Source organism: Chanodichthys erythropterus, chromosome 8 (assembly GCF_024489055.1).
Source record: "Chanodichthys erythropterus isolate Z2021 chromosome 8, ASM2448905v1, whole genome shotgun sequence".
Classification (NCBI taxonomy): Eukaryota; Metazoa; Chordata; class Actinopteri; order Cypriniformes; family Xenocyprididae; genus Chanodichthys; species Chanodichthys erythropterus.
The window spans coordinates 13,832,728-13,854,684 of NC_090228.1; the positions used below are offsets into that span (position 1 = coordinate 13,832,728).

The 21,957-nt window shown below is 36.8% G+C and overlaps 1 long non-coding RNA gene across 1 annotated transcript; it reads right to left on the bottom strand.

The window, feature by feature from the left end:
• Positions 1-12,507: 12,507 nt before the first annotated feature.
• Positions 12,508-21,163, bottom strand: LOC137023915 (uncharacterized). The gene is made up of 3 exons (XR_010895595.1): positions 21,050-21,163; positions 18,965-19,076; positions 12,508-17,451 (listed from the first exon to the last, which is right to left on the bottom strand). It is a non-coding gene; the product is annotated as an uncharacterized lncRNA (long non-coding RNA).
• Positions 21,164-21,957: the final 794 nt, after the last annotated feature.

Sequence of the window (21,957 nt, forward strand, 5' to 3'; positions counted from 1 at the left end):
AACCATATTGTCGCAAACCTGTCGTTCAACCACGTTGGTTAATGATGTCACACTAGTGATGGAGTAATAACTTCTTTAAATGAATCCGTGAGATCAAAATAATGCTAGATTTTTTTGCTATAAATTGGCATCTGAGGACTGCTTCTCGCTTTTCTGCATTATTTTGCTTTATTTCCAGATTCAATCATAGGCTCGTTCTTACGTACCAGAGCACGTACGCACATGCGCACTCTTCAAAACGGTACTTAAAATCTCTTGACAAACTAAAATATGTAAATGACATTTGTATGTATTTGAAATAAAATATATACATTGTACTTATTTTGCTCAAGATAACAATTTAACTCCACATGCCATTAAAAAACAAGAAACTATGCCTGTAACCACAGCTCTAGAGCTGTCTAAGTACACAAGTTTGCAATGCAGTTTGCGAATGTTTGTTTGAACGATAGTTTCGGGAAACACCAAATCGTTGAACTATGTTAGTAACAATGGAAATTGTTGGCTAATGATGCTTTTGGGAAAGCACCCCTGAAATTAGCAAGGACCCCGCAAACTGTAAGTAATGTATTTAATTTTTAAACCGGTAATTAATAATGGTTAAATTCATAATGAATAATCCTAGTATTCTTACTTCAAAGAATGCGTTGATCACGCAGTGCAAGTTTATCTGGACACTTGCCAAAACTCCCATTAGGCTACAATCAGTGATGCTCTTACACTACACAATGAATCTCTTACTGTATTTACATCGTGTTTACATTGTTAGTTATGGTGAAAGCAATTCGTGAGAGTGCATAAATTGCGTTGCGATGACGAGATCACGGCATTCACGCAATCAACAGACGGTCTGCCATCTGCTTAAGCCGGGCACACATTTAACGACTATCTAAAACATTCTAAGACTGTGCTCAACATACAGCGATTGTTTCCTGCGACTGAAGCCGATTTAAATGCTTACACATGGAATTTGAACACCGACTGTAATCGCAGACTGAACGCAACTGGCTCCGACTGGATGTGTTTGAGACATAAGTATCAATTTACATTCATAATCGGCCTCACAATCGTTAATTGTGTGCGCGGCTTTAATGCTCATCACTGCAACCTTCCATGTGATAGATCTAAATCTAAATATAATGCAGTAATCAACACTTTTCACAATTCGTTAATCTCGACAGCTGTGTGGTAAATGTGTTTAAAAGTATTCGAAAGGCTTCCACATGTAATACTTGTTTCAATTGCAAAGATGTCAGCCAATCACAGCAGTGGGTGTTTACATTGAAGTCTCACAGCAGACACGCCCCTTCAAACAAATCGTTCAAATCAGAGGACTAAAATCAGGATTGAAAATAGACATTTATTTCTTAATCATGACAATTATGTAATGTAAAAAACATTAGCATTATAAGTGCACCTCAGGAAACATATAAAAATGTCATGACCCCTTTAATGCATTATCCTCAGCGCACAACTGGCATCTTTCTGCTGTATTCCTGTGAATGTTACAAATTCACGCAAGTATTTCCATTTCGCATAAAGGATTATCCTGACAGCAAGTCTACATTTAACTTTGCAGACTTCATTGAAAGATTGCTGGTGTTGTCCTGAATCGGACCCCCGTCAGATTATGAGCTTCAATGAGGGGGGTAATAATTTGCCACAACAATGGCACATACATGCGATTAGAGCGTAAGCGCAATAATTCTAACCTGTTTCTAAAATATTTTGCTAACATATTTTGCATCCAAAAATGTAAGCACTTCAAATCTCTTCTCCAAATTACAACAGCACCACACTCAAAAAAATGCTGGGTTAAAAACAACCCAAGTTGGGTTGAAAATGGACAAACCCAGCGGTTGGGTTAAATGTTTGCCCAACCTGCTGGGTAGTTTTTATTTAAACCAACTATTATTTAAAAATTGCTATATGGCTAGCTTAAAATGAACCCAAAATAGTTGGGAAATTTAAAACCAGATGCAATTAGAGACAACAATAATAGACAAAAGGTGAATGTTTATTAATAAGCTTTAATATTTTATTAATATAAATTTAATAGTTTAATAGTTTATTAATATAAATTTATTAATAAGCAATTTAATAAATGTTTATTGTTTAATAATTATTCATTGAACATTAATAAATGTTCATTTCCAACATACTTTGGGTTAATTTTAATTAAGCAATACAGTCATTTTTAAACAATAGTTGAGTTAAATAAAACTACCCAGCAGGTTGGGCAAACATTTAACCCATATCGCTGGGTTAAAACAACCCAATTGCTGGGATTGTCCATTTTCAACCCAACTTGGGTTGTTTTTAACCCAGCATTTTTTAGAGTGCATAAATTGCAGTGCATGTTGCTGATGCATGCAGCATTTTGATTTCATGGTGACTTTAAAATGTATACTGTGTTTAGAGAACTAGCATCATTACCACTACCATCTGTCTATCTGTCAGTATACACTCTGAAAACACTGGGTTGTTTCAATCCAAATTTGGGTCAAAAATGGACAAACTCAACCGTTGGGTTAAATTTTCAAACTAAAGGTTGGGTTTGTCCATATTTTATCCAAATTTTGGTTGAAACAACCAAGCATTTTTTATAGTGTAGCTTTATTCCAGTGACAAACACTGGGTATTCTTAACAAACAAGAACAATAACAACAACACCTGCAGCAAAAACAATGACAAAGTCCTGGTTTTGTCATTTGTCCTTTTTAGAAGTGCATGAGGACAGAAAAGTAGACTAGTGACTTTAAGGAAAAGATGAGTCATACTTTGAACTTCATTTAGTGTCACTAGGAAACAGAACGGATCCTAGGAAGTGTAAATGTTAGCGTAGGATCTTATATTCAGAAATGTAAACACTCCTCCACAAATGAACCATCATGTCTAAGAGTATGTGCATGTGTTACTATGTGCGTTTGTTTGTGCAAGTGCCTTTGGGCTTACATGTATAATACTAAGTGTGCTTGAGAGTGTGACTCTGTGTGTAACTAGAGCCACACTGGTGTATTAAAGAGACTGTTGGAGCCAACCTGTATTGAGCCAGAGCAGACATGAAATATTCACAACACCACATGCACGCGCACACACAAAGCTAAAACATGCCAAGGCAGATGGTGTGACATTCGAAGAGCACAATCCTGCAGCCTATCAATAGGATACAGAGAACATTTTGTTGAGAGGGGCGTGATGGGCAATAAACACTTTGCTCCCAGAGAGGGGCTGGGCTACAGCGCCACCTTGTGGTGCTTTGCCACGGCATATGTTTGGGCATGTGGTTACTGATTGTTGACCTCTGATACACATGGACAGATGGACACAGCGCCAGACCAAAACAGAGCCTGGGGAGACGAGATAGGTTTGTACCTTGGCTTCAAAGGCATCAAATGGATTTATATCATACAAGAGTGAGAATTTAAAACTCATCTAGTCAATCCTTGCCTTTACTGCTGCTGTCTGAGTCCAGCAGGGATCAGAGAAAGAGAAGAGTATTGATTTTACCTTCAGTTAACAAAATGGTTTTCCCAAGCTGACTTAATACAAGGTCTAGAGAGAAAAAGTAGGGACGGTCTTGGGTGCAAAGCAGAAAATCGAGGAGCCTGGCATGCCAAAACGCACGCAAAATTGCCCGCTGTCATACACGGTTTGCCTCAGAGTGCCTTTCATTCATTTGATACATTGTTCACTCACTCATCTTCACGTCTGAATTGGCCACGCTCTACAAACTCGGCAACAGAGCTCAGAGCAGACAAGCGTTACTCTAATTTGCAGGTACTTCTGAACAGATAAACCTCGAGAGGAAAAAAAAAGGAATGTGCCTGCGAAAATTTTATAAACACCTTAAATTATTTTTATAGTAATACATTTGAAAATAAAATAAATAAATAAATACATTTAAAAAAAATTGTGATCAATTAATATGTGAATTATATTATAAAAAAAATGTATGCCAAATATTAAAAAATATAAAAATTATATATTATATATTAATTCATAATGAAGTTTGTTGTTGATAATTTTCTTATTTAATTTTGCAGCCCTATTTAGTTAATGTGTGCATGAAAATCTCACTCCATCAATAGGGGAAATATGTAGTTCCTTACCTTAATTTTCCTCTAAATAATGTGCAAACTGAAGGCTAAACTTAATTGTTGTGTGAAAAAAATAAAATAAAATAAATTTGCAGACAACTCTCCACATTATCAAAACACAATCTTAAAGCAGTAGGAAAGTCAAAATTATCAATATAAAACTATTATCAACCACGCATTTATTGAAAAAGAAATTGGTGGTGATTTTCTTTATCGATTTCACTGATTTAACTGTTAGGAGTTTTCCTGATAGTGTGCGTGTAAGTGTATTCGTGCCAGGCATCCTCCCGGGTGAGATCTACCCCACAGGACTGCTGCTGGCAGCAGAATTGGTTTAGTACTTGTAGTAGGAGCTAACCTGAAGAGACACTGTGCTCTCTCTATGTGAGAAATGCAGTGGTAACCTTGGTCATCCATAGAGCCTTTCAAGCCAAAGTGAATACTGCCTGCAGCCTTCAAATGTGCATGTTTGTGTCCTTTGAGCAATGTAGGAGATGTGGGGAATGTGAAAGCACAACAAGTTGCATGTCACTACAGAGCACAAGATGGCCTAACCGGTCTGGACCAGCCCCATGACTGGATTACGTCATCGTCCAGGGAGTCGTGTGTGTGTGTGTGTGTGTGCAGTATCAGTGAGAAAATCCCATTTTGATTTGAAATGCTCTGTTGTATAATCCTTTGAGTCTGTGCGGAAAGGTTGACAGAATGGAGGAATAGCGAATGAGAGGTAGAGAGTTTGCAATGTTAAATTTAAATGACTTTTCCAGTCATAATTGAAACCTGTTTTTTAATAATTTTTATAGATATTTAATTTTTAAAATTTTTTATACAATTCAATTTTAGACCTGAGCATATCTAGGACAAAAAAATATACTAAAGTACCCATGATTTTCTCTATAATGTTAAGACATATCCATCCATCCATCCATCCATCCATCCATCCATCCATCTATCTATCTATCTATCTATCTATCTATCTATCTATCTATCTATCTATCTATCTATCTATCTATCTATCTATCTATCTATCTATCTATCTATCTATCTATCTATCTATCTATCTATCTATCTATCTATCTATCTATCTATCTATCCATCCAGCCATCCAGCTGAGCATAAATAGAGAATTCATATTCACTATGAAATTTTCCATGTTTTTTTTTCCATAATTAAAGAGATTTAAAAAAAAAAAAAAAAAAAGTGTCAAATTCCCTGATATTTCAATATTACATTCCTGTAGGAACCCCGGTGTAAGAATTTATATTTCATTTTATATTGGCTAAAGATCATAAAGGGTCATTAAAAAAACATTATTGTTCATCATCTGGATTCACAAACTTTTACCATTTTAACAGACTGATGTAAGAAAAAAACATGCAAAAACATTAATCATTGACTTTTGATAGTTATCAGTCTTTTTTATGTACATGTAAACATGTTCATTGATGAGATTTCCAATCAATAACTGCTCTGATCAAAACATGGATTTAGACACCGTCCCCTGGAAAGAAGTCGAGCGGGTCTGCTGTGGTCTCACTCTGATGTGCAGTCGGCAGGGGGCCAGGTAGGATTCTCATTAGAATAGCATTAGGGGGCAGAGTGCAGAGATAGTTTAATGAGAGTGATATTACTACTCTATCCCACCTTCCCCCTCCCTTTCCTGCATATCTAACGTCTACTGTTCCATTTCCATCTCTCCAGATGAATCTGCATTTTCAGTCAGGCATTCCCTGGGTGACTTTAAATGAGGGTGCGAGGACTATTAACACTTCTCACCTCGGATGATCTTTCATGCTTTTATGCAACATACAGGATGAGACACGATCCACAATGAAGGGGCTCACGGCGTTACACATACTCAAATTTGAGTCAAGGGTGTGAAAGCACTCTCAAAGAGAAAAGGGTAACCTCTTGACGCAAAGGAAAACAGAAGGATCAGAGGGATCAGATTAGGTAGAAAAAGCAATACACAGAAAAAATGTATGTGATGATTCAATTATGTCAGTGATGTTTTTGAGGAATTAGAATGAAACACTAGGTCAAATAGTGCCATTCAGGCAATTAGTAGGCTTACTCAGACAGCAAATACACACAAAAAAAGTGTTTGTTGTTCATATGCAGGTCAATGACATGAGTGTCATTTTTTTTTAAAAAATCTATTTTTAAATATATGCCAAGTCCTTACAAGTCATGTTGGTTTCATATGGTTTTGAAGTTAAAATGTAATAAATATTTTCCTTACACTCTAAGTACTTCTGAGTATACACTACCTTAGGGGCTGTTTACACTACATTTTCAACTAATAGCAGAAAAATTACGCATTTTGGCCACTCATTTTACACACCAACAAAAAATGCAAACTTTTGAAAATGGGTTTTTAAAGTGCATGTTTTTGAAAATTATATCCTTATTGTGTCTGAGTAAACTCCAAAGACGTATACGTCTATGGGCGCATAGTGTTTTTTTCTTTTTTTTTTTTTTTTTACAAAATGACGTCGCCAACTACTGGCCTGGCAGCATAATACAGAGTTTTTAGTAATTTTCGCGGATCCATGTGAATGGAGATCGTTTTGACAACGAGGAAAAACGTTTCCATTTTTAGTAGATTGTTTTTGTGTAAACGTACCCTTTTTCATTATTTTCAAAAACATTTTTAAATTCATTTTTATTCTATAACTAATAATAAACAAATAAATAAATTATAAATATTGTTTTCATAGAATCACAGCACACATTTTACCTGAACTAACCTAATCCTTATTTACAAGATACTAAGTAAGCAACTTCGTTAGCAACATTTTAAAGTAGAATACTGCTTAAAAATAAAGCAATAAGCCACACAAAGGCCAAGGGGTGTTTTTATGTATTTTCAATGGAACCCATGGCTCACAATTCTCCTCCAGGTTTTAGGACCATATAGAAGACAAAAACAAAATTAAAACATCTCTCAGGGTCCACCATGCGACAAGGATTCACAATGCATTAGTGCAATGGAAAGCATCGGTGTGGAAATGTGAGACCCCAGTGGCTCTAGTCTAAGATTTTCTTGCACGCAACAGGCGTATTGTATTTTTAGGGCAGATGGGACACCTGTTAGTTGAGGACATTAAGGGTAAAAGATGCCCCCTGGAGGCTGGAACGTGATGAAAAGGAAAACGCTCTTGAGAGAGAGGAGCAGAACAAGAGCGAGAGAGACCTGCTTCAGAGTTATTCAGTGCATTGAGTGTCCTTGATGCCGTTCAATCGCCAGGCTAGTCATGAGAGTAAATGCGTAAATGTCCTCAGAGACATGCTGCTCTGCCGTCAGAGAGAGGTGGCCATTTCCAAATGCCAAAAATAACACATCCCTCAAGGTATGAATTGACACGGTAGATGTAAGAAAACATATCAATCCATTTCATTAACATACCAAGAGGTCCAGCACGAAAACTGAAGTGAATGAATGAAAATAAGTCATATATATATATATATATATATATATATATATATATATATATATATATATATATATATATATATATATATATATATATATGTATAATATATATATATATATATATGTATAATATATATATATATATATGTATAATATATATATATATATATATATATGTATAAGATAGATATATATATATATATATATATGTATATATATATATATATATATATATATATATATATATATATATATATATATATATATATATATATATATGTGTATGTATAATATATGTATAAATATATATATATATATATATAAAATGGTGTAAAATTAATTTCTGGGATATTTCTGGGACACCAATTGACAGTAACACCTCAGCTTCAATTGTATTCCAAACAAACAAACAAACAAACAAACAAACATCAAATGCTGCCAATCTAGTTAGTTAATTTCACTAGGCATGACCTTTACAAATAAAAAGAAGAATAGCAACAAAATTGGAGACATAAAAAGCAATTAAAATTCTTGTTCTTCATCCAATAGTTAAATATGTCCACTTGACTGCACTGACTACACACAGAGCCTGTTCGGATGAGAGCATGTGTTTGAATGCACCTGCCACAAATTTACATATTTCTCATTTTAATAATTAGAAAAGGCACTCATAGCAGAGATAATACAAAACTGACTGGCAGGAACTCACAGTCATTCATTACTAATAAAACATAGAACAAATTATAAGAATATATGACTTTAGGACCTCTGTGGTCATGAGATAATAATAATAATAATAAACAATATTAATATAGCACTTTACATAAAATATATAATATTATGCTATATATTATTTCATATAATTAATATAATATAATATAACATAACATAATATAATATATAGTTTACTATTATATATTTTATATTATATATTTTATGTAAATATGTATATGTATATATACACTACATTACAAAAAGTAATGGGACACCCCTCAAAATCATTGAATTCAGGTGTTCCAATCACTTCCATGGCCACAGGTGTATAAAATCAAACACCTAGGCATGCAGACTGCTTCTACAAACATTTGTGAAAGAGTGGGTCACTCTCAGGAGCTCAGTGAATTCAAGCGTGGTACCGTGATTGGTTGACACCTGTGCAATAAGTCCATTTGTGAAATTTCCTCAGTACTAAATATTCCACTGTCAACTGTTAGTGGTATCATAACAAAGTGGCAACAACAGCAACTCAGCCACAAAGTGGTAGGCCAAGTAAAATCAATAGCCACAGACCTCCAAACTTCATGTGGCCTTTGGATTAGCTCAAGAACAGTGCGTAGAGAGCTTCATGGAATGGGTTTCCATGGCTGAGCTGCTGCATCAAAACCTTACATCACCAAGTGCAATGCAAAGCGTCGGATGTAGTGGTGTAAAGTACGCCGCCACTGGACTCTAGAGCAGTGGCGACGTGTTCTCTGGAGTGACGAATCACGCTTCTCTGTCTGGCAATCCGATAGACGAGTCTGGGTTTGGCGGTTGCCAGGAGAACGGTATTTGCCTGACTGCATTGTGCCAAGTGTAAAGTTTGGTGGAGAGGGATTATGGTGTTGGGTTGTTTTTCAGGGGTTGGGCTCGGCCCCTTAGTTCCAGTGAAAGGAACTCTTAATGCTTCAGCATACCAAGACATTTTGGACAATTTCATGCTCCCAACTTTGTGGGAACAGTTTCCTGTTTCAAGTTTCCTTCCTGTTCCAACATGACTGTGCACCAGTGCACAAAGCAAGGTCCATAAAGACATGGATGAGCGAGTTTGGTGTGGAGGAACTTGACTGGCCTGCACAGAGTCGTGACCTCAACCCTATAGAACACCTTTGGGATGAATTAGAGCGGAGACTGTGAGCCAGGCCTTCTCGCCAACATCAGTGCCAAAACTCACAAATGCGCTTCTAGAAGAATTTTCAAAAATTCCCATAAACACACTCTTACACCTTTTAGAAAGCCTTCCCAGAAGAGTTGAGGCTGTTACAGCTGCAAAGGGTGGGCCAACTCCATGAATGGGATGTCATTAAAGTTCATTTGCATGTAAAGGCAGACATCCCAAAACTTTTGACAATATAGTGTATATATAGAAGCCTGTTTTGCCTCAGAGTTAAAAAAAAAAAAGTTTGACGCAATTAATACTTGCATTAAATACAACAAATTAAAGATGTTATTCAAAAGCTAAATTTGGGGGGGACTAAAGTCATCACTTTGATTAACCTTGTGCTGGAAAGTCTTCTCTCACTAACAATCCTTCACATGTAATTCACCAGTGTGGAAAAAAAAGATGAAAGGAGATATCTGTTGATGCTAGTGTGTTTGGCAGAAAGCGTCAAAGGAGGCCATTTACTGTGAGTTTGCAGATGTGAGAAATGGCAGCTTTGAGGTGGGTGGGAGTGAATCGCTCTGTCCTTGTCTCTCTCTTTCTCTCTACATCGACCTCTTTTCCATCTTGTTTAGCTGCTGCTAAAACTCACAAGCCAGTATTGACAGAAGCCAATTACTCCTCACTTCACCTGCTGCAAACAGGATGAAATAGCAGTGGAATACAGCATCTGGGTACACAAAGACATCTTCACAGTTCTCCTCTCCTCCACATCAAAACAAATTGATTTACAATAAAAACTCACTGAGAGCTCAACAATAGCTCAAAAATTATGAAGCCTTGCAATGTCAAAACCTACCAAAGGTTACCGATGGTCACATTTACTGAAGAGGCACAAACCAATTAATACCAAGGCAGGAATATGTATGTGAATGTGGGTGTGTGTATAAAAACCTTTCTTTCCTGTAGCTAGAAATAAAAATCAGATTTTTCTTATTTCTAAAAAGCAATGGAACATTTCCTCAGATACAAATGTTGCCTGGTCCTGCATTAACCTTTTTTAAATATATATGTCCCCTGGGGGTTCTGCATAGGCCATCTTAAATCCAGATCTAGGAGCCTCTCTCTGTTAATGTTACTGGTGTGAAGTGACCGATTGCTCTCTGATCCCAACTTTACTTCATCTGAGGAAACGAATGAGCACTCTGATGACAGTTGTTTTCTGCTTTAATTTGCTGGAGTCTGTGTTCATATGAACCCTGCAGCTGACCTAATGTATTTGTCTGATTTGACCTCGGCAAAGACAGATACACAGGAAAATAAGCACACGTTTACACTCTCTGTTTGGTTATTGCTTGATGCAATATTATATATGTATATTAATATTATATAAATTATGGGGTAAGTTAACAAAGACAAAAAGCCAGACCTATTTATTTATTTAGGGGTACGTTTACACAACAACAATGTACTAAAAATGAAAATGTTTTCCATAAAAACGACAGCATTGTTAAAATGATCCCCGCTCACACGGATCCACTAAAACGACTAAAAACGTTGTATTATGCTGCCAGGCCAGTAGTTGGCGACTTCACACTGTAAAGAAACACTACGTGCTTATAGACTGAACACGTAATATGCATGTGCATGACGTCACTGTTTTCACAAATTTGCATTTTTAGTGTCTACATGGGGACACGGTGATGTTTGCAAAAATGTCGATCGTTTTCAAAATCGTTTTTTGCGTTTTCAGGCCCCCAAAAGTTTTACATTTTAGTTGAAAATGGTGTTGTGTAAATGCCCCCTTAGTCTCATGGAGATCATTTCTATTGATAGATATTATGCATACAGCAATTAAATTTACATTTTAATCATGCTGATATATGTACGGAAGCTTATTTGTGCCATGGAATAAAAAATAGAAAAGGTATATGGCTTTTTATCTCACAATTCTGACATTTTTTTCTTGCAATTCTGAGTTTATATCTCACAATTCTGAGAAAAAAGTCAGAATTACTTAAATGGCACAATTACTACAATTGTTATAAACTCGAAATAAAGTCAGAATTGTGAGGAAAAAAGACAGAATTGTGAGTTATAAACACAAAATTGTGAGAAAAAAAGGTCACAGTTACATTTTTTATTGTTTATTCTGTGGCACAAACAAGCTTCCATAGATTATTATATTTAACTACACTGACTATTAAAAAATAAATAAAAAAAATTAAAAAAAAAATTATATATATATATATATATATGTGTGTAAAGCATGAACTGTACCAATCTAGGGTTTTCAAAATAATAATTTTTAAGCGAAATGTTATTTTTTAAAAGAATTTGTGTTTGATTGATTGATTGATTGATTGATTGATTGATTGATTGATTGATTGATTGATTGATTGAAATAGATTTAATAAAATCTTACATTTGACATGTTGGAGGTGATAAAAAGGGCAATAAGAAAAAGTAGAAAAATAAGTAAAAGTATAAAATGATTTAATTGCAACAAGGAGTCTCATGTGAACCAAGAAAAAAATAAATAAGCTCAACTTATATATATATATATATAGAGCATCTCATTTTACAAATGACATGGAAGGAAGGAGGCAAACCAGCGCTCCACATGAGATGAGAGTGCCAGTGCGTTCACATCCCTGTCTCAGCACACTCTCCTTGTCTGCAGTTACGGTCGCCATGGAAACCGTTCCCAAGGCTCTGAAATGTCCCCGAATGGAAAGAGAACAGTAGGGAGGGACAGAAAAAAGGTCTTATGCACATCACCAAGACAGATCCCAGAAACCAGAGGAAAAAACGTAGAAGGTCAAAGGAACACACATATTCAGGAATTCATACTGCATTATTTGACAAATGACTGCAGCTTTTAAGTAGCCCATTTGGAAAGGACACGCTTCAGATCATTTCAGGTTTGCTGTATACGTCAGTTAAGATGAACACTGTGTGCCAAACTAAACTTGAGATGTAGAATTAATAATATTGAGTAGGTGCTCAGGAATGAGTAATCAGCTGAGAGATGTGAACCGTCACTTTCACTAAGGCCTGACTGGTGTCTGACTGACGCACACTGGCTTCAGTTTGCCAAAGCTGTGTGTGCTGTGGGCCGGAGCTGCGCATTGGGTAATTACGGAGAGGTTAACGAGGCTGACTTCTCTAACGAGATATGAATCACACCGCATACAGAGACTCGGAGGTCTGTGATAGGGCTATTTATACTTTATTTTCCTTTCAAAATGAACATTAGACGAACACTGCCAGTTTGTCCATTCTAAGGTCGTGATCTGGAAAACTTTGACATTTCTCTTAATTCTCAGTCATAGAGCATTTAGAGCACAAATAAAAAGGCTATTTATTTTTGACATTTACATTTATATTTATTTATTTAGCAGACCCTTTAATTCAAAGCAACGTTTAAATGAGGAATGCTGCAACACTAATGAAATCATCCTAAGGAAGCAGAAGTGTTGAAATACAAATCTCACATTTTAATAAAATAAAATAGCATAATACTATAAAAGTAAATAAAGAAAACAAATTCTAAATTATGATGACTTGGAAAGGAAATAGGTCTATTTGGCTCAAAACAATACATTTTGATAAAATAAAAAGGAATACTAAAATAGAATTAAAAGTAAAAGCAAACAAAACACAAAAAACAAAACAAACAAAAAACACAAAACAAAAAACAAAAACAAAACAGGCCCAAAATCAAAACAAACCACAGGCCCAAAATCAGAAATATGATCACAACAAATAGGTCTATTGGACTCAAATACAAATCTCATATTTTTATAAAATAAAAAGGAATAATATTAAAATAGAATTAAAAGTAAATAAAATAAAACAAAACAAAACACAACAAACACAAGCCCAAAATCAGAAATATGATCACTTGTAAAAGAAATAGGACTAATGGAATACAAATCTCACATTTGCAAAAAAAAAAAATACTAAAATGGAATAAAATTTGGAATAAAATGGAATAAAAAATAAACTAAGCTACAAATTAAATATTGATTTTAATTAAAATTTAATTTAATTTAAGATAGTCGACAGATAGCATCATTATCCACCAAAGATATAAAGCAGGTCTCATCTACACCATGACATCTCTCTGCTTGCATAGGAGCAAACACTGAAAATCAAACTGAATCCTGAAGCTGTCCATCCTAAATTCCATAACTCTTGCATGTGCCAAAGTAGAGAGAGAGGGATCAAGGAGCCAAGTCATGACTACACATTACAGACAGTCACCTGGTTTGACCTGAATCAACCGCCAGCTATGTCTGTCTCTCAACAAAGTGCTGTTTTTAGACCTTCTATGCAGCATCTCTCTCATTCTGCCTGACGGAAACTCCTACGAGTGTGCGATGGGATGATTCTGGGAAGAATAAGGTTGATTTTTTTCCCTTTATTTCTAAGAAGGGAACAGTAGTGGTATCATACTGTGCAAGTACGTATGTGTGTTGGTGACAGGTGAGCAGCCATAGAAGACAAATTTGCCAGTGTTTGGATCACATTAGTGTGTTTATAAGGTGTCAAGTGCGAGTTCTCACTCTGATTAGCATTGATGATGAATGTTTGTATGACGAGGGTGTCTTGGTTTTCACACAGTATTACATAATAACACTAAGAGGAGGCACATGCACTCATAGACTTGAAATAGCACATGAACACCAACTCAAGTGGACAACACCTAACTATTGACATAATGCTAACTGTCACTCTGGGGTTTTTTAAGTTTACTTTTACAATATTTAATTATTTTAGTTATTAATTTAATGTATGTAATTTACACTGATCAGGCATAACATTATGACTACCTTCCTAATATTGTGTTGCTCCCCCTTTTGCTGCCAAAACAGCCCTGACCCGTCAAGGCATGGACTCCAGTAGACCCCTGACGGTGTGCTGTGGTATCTGGCACCGAGATGTTAGCAGCAGATCCTTTAAGTCCTGTAAGTTGTGAGGTGGGGCCTCCGTGGATCAGACTTGTTTGTTCAGCACATCCCATAGATGCTCGATTGGATTCAGATCTGGGGAATTTGGAGGCCAAGTCGACACCTTAAACTTGTTGTTGTGCTCCTCAAACCATTCCTGAAGCATTTTTGCTTTGTGGCTGAAAGAGAAAAAGGCCACAGCCACCAGGGAATACTGTTTACATGAAAGGGTGTACATGGTCTGCAACAATGCTTAGGTAGGTGGTTCATGTCAAAGTAACAACCACATGGATGGCAGGACCCAAGGTTTTCCAATGGAACATTGCCCAAAGCATCACACTGCCTTAACCAGCTTGCCTTCTTCCCATACTGCATGCTGGTGCCATGTGTTGCCCAGGTAAGCGACACACATATACCCAGCCATCCACGTGATGTAAAAGAAAACATGATTCATCTTACCAGGCCACCTTCTTCCACTGCTCCATGGTCCAGTTCTGATGCTCACATGCCCACTGTTGGTGCTTTCGGCCGTGGACAGAGGTCATCATGGGCACCCTGACTGGTCTGTGTCTATGCAGCCCCATACGCAGCAAACTGTGATGTACTGTGTATTCTGACACCTTTCTATCAGAACCAGCATTTACTTCTTGGGCCAGCCTTCGCTCCCCACGTGCATCAATGAGCCATGGCCGCCCATGACCCTGTCGCCGGATTGCCACTGTTCCCTCCTTGGACCACTTTTGATAGATACTGACCACTGCAGACTGGAAACACCCCACAAGAGCTGCAGTGTTGGAGATGCTCTGACCCAGTCGTCAATTTGGCCCTTGTCAAACTCAATCAAATCCTTATGCTTGCCCATTTTCCTGCTTCTAAAACATTAACTTTGAGGACAAAATGTTCACTTTTTGCCATATATATCTCACCCACTAACAGGTGACGTGATGAAGAGATAATCAGTGTTATTCATTTCACCTGTCAGTGGTCATAATGTTATGCCTGATCGGTGTACTTTTTAATTTATTTTTTTAAATATATTGAATTTAACAAAGATTCATTTGAATTTTTTGGGGGGGGGAATAAAGCATTAAACAAATTGTGACCTACATATTTGCAGAAAAATATATTTGCCTCTTTATAGATAAGTACAGCTCCTACATGAATGGGGAAGGATTGAAATATCTAAAACTCTCAGCAAATTGACAATGGGATCACAAACTGCTCCTTCTTTAGTTCAAATCACACTTATTTAGGCTGGTTCGTACTTGCACAGGGAGGTCCTCTCATTTCATTTCAACTACACAAAGTATTCTAAAGAAAACAGTTCAACCACCAGCAGCAGCAGCAGCAGCGGGCTGGAGTATACGTGTCTGATTTTATCAACAGAGCAGTGTCTTTTGCTGAACAATAGGACCCTTGTCTGTGCTCTTTCAACTCTTTCAAAAAGCTTTAAGCGATCAGATGACAGGCACATTCCAGGTTTGGGCCAGGCTACACGACGCAAGGACAGATCAATGAGGGTGATGCGATTGTGTGCATGCACTGAAATGAGCGTGCAAAAATCTAGATAGCGCAAAACTTGAATCTCATGTCATTACAAACACTTTAAATATACACAGCAAAATCTCCAGAGTTAAATCAACTCTGTGCAGAGTACATATGAAGAGTTTCGTTGCAAAACGAGATAACTCCGTTTTTAACATTTTTGTCAAAACATGTTTATTATTATGTTATCATGTTATTATTTTGTTTTATGGTGCTACTTAGCTGTATTTTTTAAGTTATGAAGGTTTAAATCAAAACAAACCAACTGCAGTTGAATTGATATTAATTGGAATGCACAACCAAAAAACAAGATTTTTGAAAAATTAAAAAAACGGAGTTCTCGTTTTGCAACGAAACTCTTCATATGCTCCCTCTCTAAATAGTGTTAAAATAACACTAAAGCAGAGTTAAAGTTAATGACATAATTAAGCAATTAATTAAGTGATGATTGTGCATTAGTGATGAACACCTGCTGTTAACAAGCAGAATCATTGAAGAAAAGAGAAACACAAGGGCTGTGTCCGAAAACTGAAAAATGCTGCCTTCCGAGGACACATTTCAAGGTAAGAAGGCATCAAGGCACGTCCGAATCCAATGTTAGCTTCACTTCCTCTCTCATGAGATACCTTCCTCAGATCGATTTTTGAAGGAAGCATAGATGTATCCTTAGCTGCCTTTGATATCCCACAATCCTGTGCTTTCCATTCTGTGACAGTTGAGCTAGAAAAATAAAGATGGCGTCCGAAGGTTGCGTTTGCTGCTCAGTTTGTGTATAAATGTACGATTTTGATCAACATATTTCAATTTTGATATCATTTCTATCGAGAAATTACTACTGTAGTAATTAAATATTTGTTTAGTTCTCACCAAAGCTTGTGCTATATTGCTGTAGATCATTACACTGTTACACTGCCTCAGAAGTCTGTCCGAAATCAATTTCGTGAGGTACCTTCATGCACAAACGCTGCCATACAAGTCATTCTCTTATAAGATAGCGAGGCAGCAAGACAGCTACCTAGGTTTTCGGACGCAGTCAAGAACTACAACTGACTTCAGTCACAGCCTTATTAATTGCTTAATTATCTCATTAACTTTAACTCTGCTTCAGTGTTACTTTAACACTATTTAGAGAGGGACCATATCTACTCTGAGCAGAGTTGATTTAACTCTGGGGATTTTACTGTGTAGACAAGTCAAACAGTTTATAGTGTTTTTTGGAGCTTCACAGGTCACTATTAAATCATTGTATGGAAACTTATTGTATGGAAAATTAATTACAAATTATTTTTGTGTTTCACTTAAACAGTGAGTAAATAATGGCAACGGTTTGAACTATACCTTTAATTTAAGGACGAGTGTACAGTTAAGTTGGTTTAGTAGGTCAGTTCCTCTCTGCATTTGTGTTCTCAGGTCTTTAACAGGTGAACTGTAACAGGTTTGGCTTCTGCGTCCTTGACACAGTTAGCGACGGCATCAGTGTCCGATTCCTCCTTGCCAAACTGTCTCCTTGATGATGACGGAGCAGGGGCCAATCGCATCTCTTCCACCTTGTCTCTTGGGTGGTGAGAGAGGAAATGGAGAGAATACAGGAAGATAAGTTGAGGGAGCACTTTGGAGTTTAGGGGGACCAAAATAGATGTGACACACAACAGCTCCACAACTGCCCAGTTAGACTAATGAGGCGAGGTTGAAGGAGAGGGATGCTCCCGGAGGTGCACACGCTCACGTCAAAGCCCCTGCCCCCCTCACCCGTGGCCTATTTCCGGTACTAAAATTCATTAAAATGGCTCCAGCGAGCAGGCTTTAGGGCCTCAACTGGGTCAAGGCGAAATTTTAAGCTCAAAGCATTCAACTCAATATCAATTTGTCATTGTCATTTTCACACCTGTATCTCAGAGTTGAAGGCACCACAGTCCTTGAACACATATGGAGTGGGAGGTCCTGGTTGACCACTGACTTTTCTGCGCCTCACCCCACTCCACACCTATTTTCAGGTATATCAGTGATACTTCAATATATCCACACTACCAGTCAAACTTTTGTAATAATTACAAATTAAGAAGTGCCTTGCTAACCAAAGCTGCATGAAAAATGTTTTTAACATTGATAATAATAACAACCATTATTAATAATTAAGCAAGAAATCAGCATATTAGAATGATTTCTGAAGGATCATGTGACACTGAAGACTGAAGACATCTGTTTTAAATTGTAACACTTTGCAGAAAACACTTTTATGGGTACTACTTTGAGGAAGAAATTATAAGAATGCTAGAATGCTATTCTGAAGAGCTATGTAAAAATGCAAAATCGATACTTCGGATGTGCATATTGTGGAATTGATCGTATCTACAATTGTCAATTGTTACTCTTGTATTTCCTGCCTTCTACAAACTCGCATGAGGAACAGAGCTTCTTTTTATTTCCAGTTTCCATCTGTCACATATGTTTAATGAACAATGCAAATTTAACAAAACAGTTGTTAGCTGAGTCATCACACATCACAACATAGATCAAATGTGTGGTGTGTAGTTATTATGGATGTCGAAAAGTACAGCAGGAAGAAACCAAGCAGCAGGTTTGCTTTTATCAAATCTGATCAAACTAACAAGGACATGACTGCACGACATTTCTGTGACCTTTTCTTTCGGCTGAACAGAGTCCACTCCGTGGGTGTGTCCAACCACAACGCCACAGGCACCTGTCTCTTCCTGTCTCTGTGAAGGTCAAAGTGCTGTTTTTGTCTGTGCATGTTTTATGAATATCAGGCATTATTTAAGCAATATTAAAAAACTAATTCCATTTACTGTCCCTATCCAGTCCCATAGAAATTCCACACCCTAACCAGTTTCAACATTGAGAATCAGGTAGTGTTGAATATGTATCAATTCCACCTTAATTTTGCAAATTAATTAAAGTAATCTACAGTACTCTGCCATTTAAAGAAAGTGCAGAATATGAAATGAAGTACAAACTGCTTTAAATACAATGAACAAGCAGCAAAAATGTTTTGTTTCAAATGCACAAAAAGAAAGAAAAGCAAGCAAATTGCTTCCAGTGGGTTTACCTTTATCTTCTACTGGACTGGTGTTTTGCCAAAAGTCTGGTTCATTCATCCATCACCAAACAGCTGATTCACACACGTTTTTCCATGCTTTCTCCATAACATTTGCCAGAACCTGAACATTAGAAAAGAGACAATGAAACTGTGTGATTATGTACGGTATGTCTGATTTAGTTAAAGGGATAGTTCAACCAAAATGAAAATTACCCCATAATTTACTCACCCTCAAGCCATCCAAGGTGTATATGGCTTTCTTCTTTCAGCCAAACATAGAGTTATGTTAAAAAATATGCTGGCTCTTCCAAGCTTTATAATGGGAGTGATTGGAGGATAAGATTTTGAAGCCCCAAAAAAGTGCATCCATTGATCATAAAACGTACTCCACGAGGCTCCAGGGCTTTAATAAAGGCCTTCTGTAGTGAATATAAAATAATACGTTTCTGTTGCGACTTTCCTGACATAATACACAATGACATGACGTACGTTATAACATAGGACATAGCATAGCATGTCATGGTGTAGCGTAGAACGCCATTGTGAACTATGTCGCGGAAAACTTTTTAGACGCAAATGTGTATGGCTGTCGCTACGGAAGCTCATTATTTTACTTTATAAAGATTTAAATAAGGATATTTGTCTTACACAAACACATCAATTCTCTTCAGAAGACATTTATTAACGCCCAGAACCACATGGAGTACATTTTATGATCAATGGATGCACTTTTTTGGGGCTTCAAAATCTCATCCTCCAATCACTTCCATTATAAAGCTTGGAAGAGCCAGGATATATTTAATATAACTCTGATTGTGTTTGACTGAAAGAAGAAAGTCATATACACCTAGGATGGCTTGAGGATGAGTAAATTATGGGGTAATTTTCATTTTTGGGTGAACTAACCTTTTAAGCTATATACAACAGGTAATCACAGCCTTGCTGATTCGGAGCTGGTCCAACTGGGAAATTGCTTTTATAATTTCCCAGTTTTAAACAGCTCAAAAAAAACATGAAGTTGATATTGAGTAACTTACATTTTATATACAGTATATACAGTTCAGTTTGCTGTTGTTTTGTTTGAAATATTTTTCATTGCAAAAATACTTTTTTATATTCCCCTATAGTCACTTTTTCACATTTATATTCCTTATATTTTAGGTAATTGCCGACCTGGGCTATTTGAGATTTTAAGTTATTTGAACTAAATAGGACATTATCTATTATCTTCCTTGAACTCATTCCAATCCATTTCCTTCACATAAAATCTCTTGGTTTATAAAGTTTCCCCCCAATTACGCAATCAGGTACAAATACACTCCGATTCACTGCCTGTTTCATCAAGGCCAGCCTTTCATGGAAGCAGACTTTACCTGATTCCATTAATGATACCAAAAGGTTAAAATTAGCCTGACAACATAATGCAAACCGTTTATCAAAATGATTGTATGTCCCTTTATTTAAAAAAAAAAAAAGATTAAATAATTGAAAAGTTTTATGCAATGGAAATGGACTGGAATCACATTAAAGAAAGATAACAGATAACGGCCTATTTAGTTTAGATTTAGCTTAAAATCTCATGAAACCAGACCAGCATGAATTACCTACAACCTTATCGCATCCAAATGAAATGTACCATTTACACAAATCTTCAGATAAGATTAGAGATATGTTCTAAATGGGCAAACCCGCACCTTCAAGTAGGAGCTTATCCTGGTAACTTTTTTGGTCTGTCTAAAATAGGAGAAAATGTGTATGATGGATGACAGAGGGACAGGCCCTCCCATGAGGCCAGGCTAGTGACTAATCAATAGACTGGCAGTGCGGCCTGGCTGGAGGGCTCCATATCAATCATAATGCACAAGACTTGTATTCTGCAGTCATCTCATTGACAGCACACAGTAGGCCTGGGACAAGTTGTCTCATCTATTACTCTTGGCAGATGGACCACGGGGCAACTGAGCTAACACAAAGCATTGTCAGAGTGGGAGAAACACTCAGCATAAAAAAGAAAACAAAAGTTGAAACTTAAAGTTTGGTCTATTATAGTAAAGTATGAGTTGAGGAACATGGAGAAATAGAGACACACTTTACCTTGTGTGGGTTCCTTCATTTGTGGTTTGTGTCCTCGTTGCCTTGTGTAATTTGAGAGTTTGTCCTGGCCTGCTCTCCTCCATTGCTTCATGTCCCTCACAAACAGATGCCATGCACTATAATCTAAATGTGGCACTAGGATTATCAACACATTGCTCTTGTCAGCCTTCCTAGAGTACTGGTGGTGGGCCTTACTCTACTGTGGCAATTTAGGGCCACCTGGTGGTGTAAACCAGTTAGGCAAGTGCACCTGTTTGCCACATGTTTTTTTTTTTTTTTTTTTGGAACCGCCCTGTGCCAAAAACTGAGCTGTGCGGTGAGGAAAGGAACAAGGTGTTCCTGTACTCAAAACAATCATATACCAAGAGAGTCAATTAGCAGAAGTGCTGATCCACAGCTTGTTTACATTTCATTTGATGAAGTGCGTTGTGCGCCTATCTAAAATACACATATTGCTGTGTATGCTTATTTATAAAGAAAAACAAACAAACAAAACACACCCAGAATAGCCTGAATTTTTCCTAACATGGATCAAAATATGATTTCAGTCCATGCTGATTTATCAACACACAAGGCCTCCTGTACTCTATCCCAAATGTGCTCTTTTTGGTTTTAGACTTGTGCAGTCATTTGTGTGAACTGAAGAGTGTCATAATTATGACCACAGCAATGTCAGTACATCAGTTCTTTTGTTAAAACCGGTGTATTATTTGATCCGATATCATTTGTACAGTTTATTTAGGGTTTCACTGTACAGTATATGGCAGATCATTGTCATTGCAACTTAGTAAATGTATTCAACTTAATACAGAAAACATTAGCAAACATTTCACACTAAAATCACATTAAAATTAATGTTTCAGAGTTCTCGGCTGTAGGCTACTATAGGCTGTCGCAGGTTTACCTGT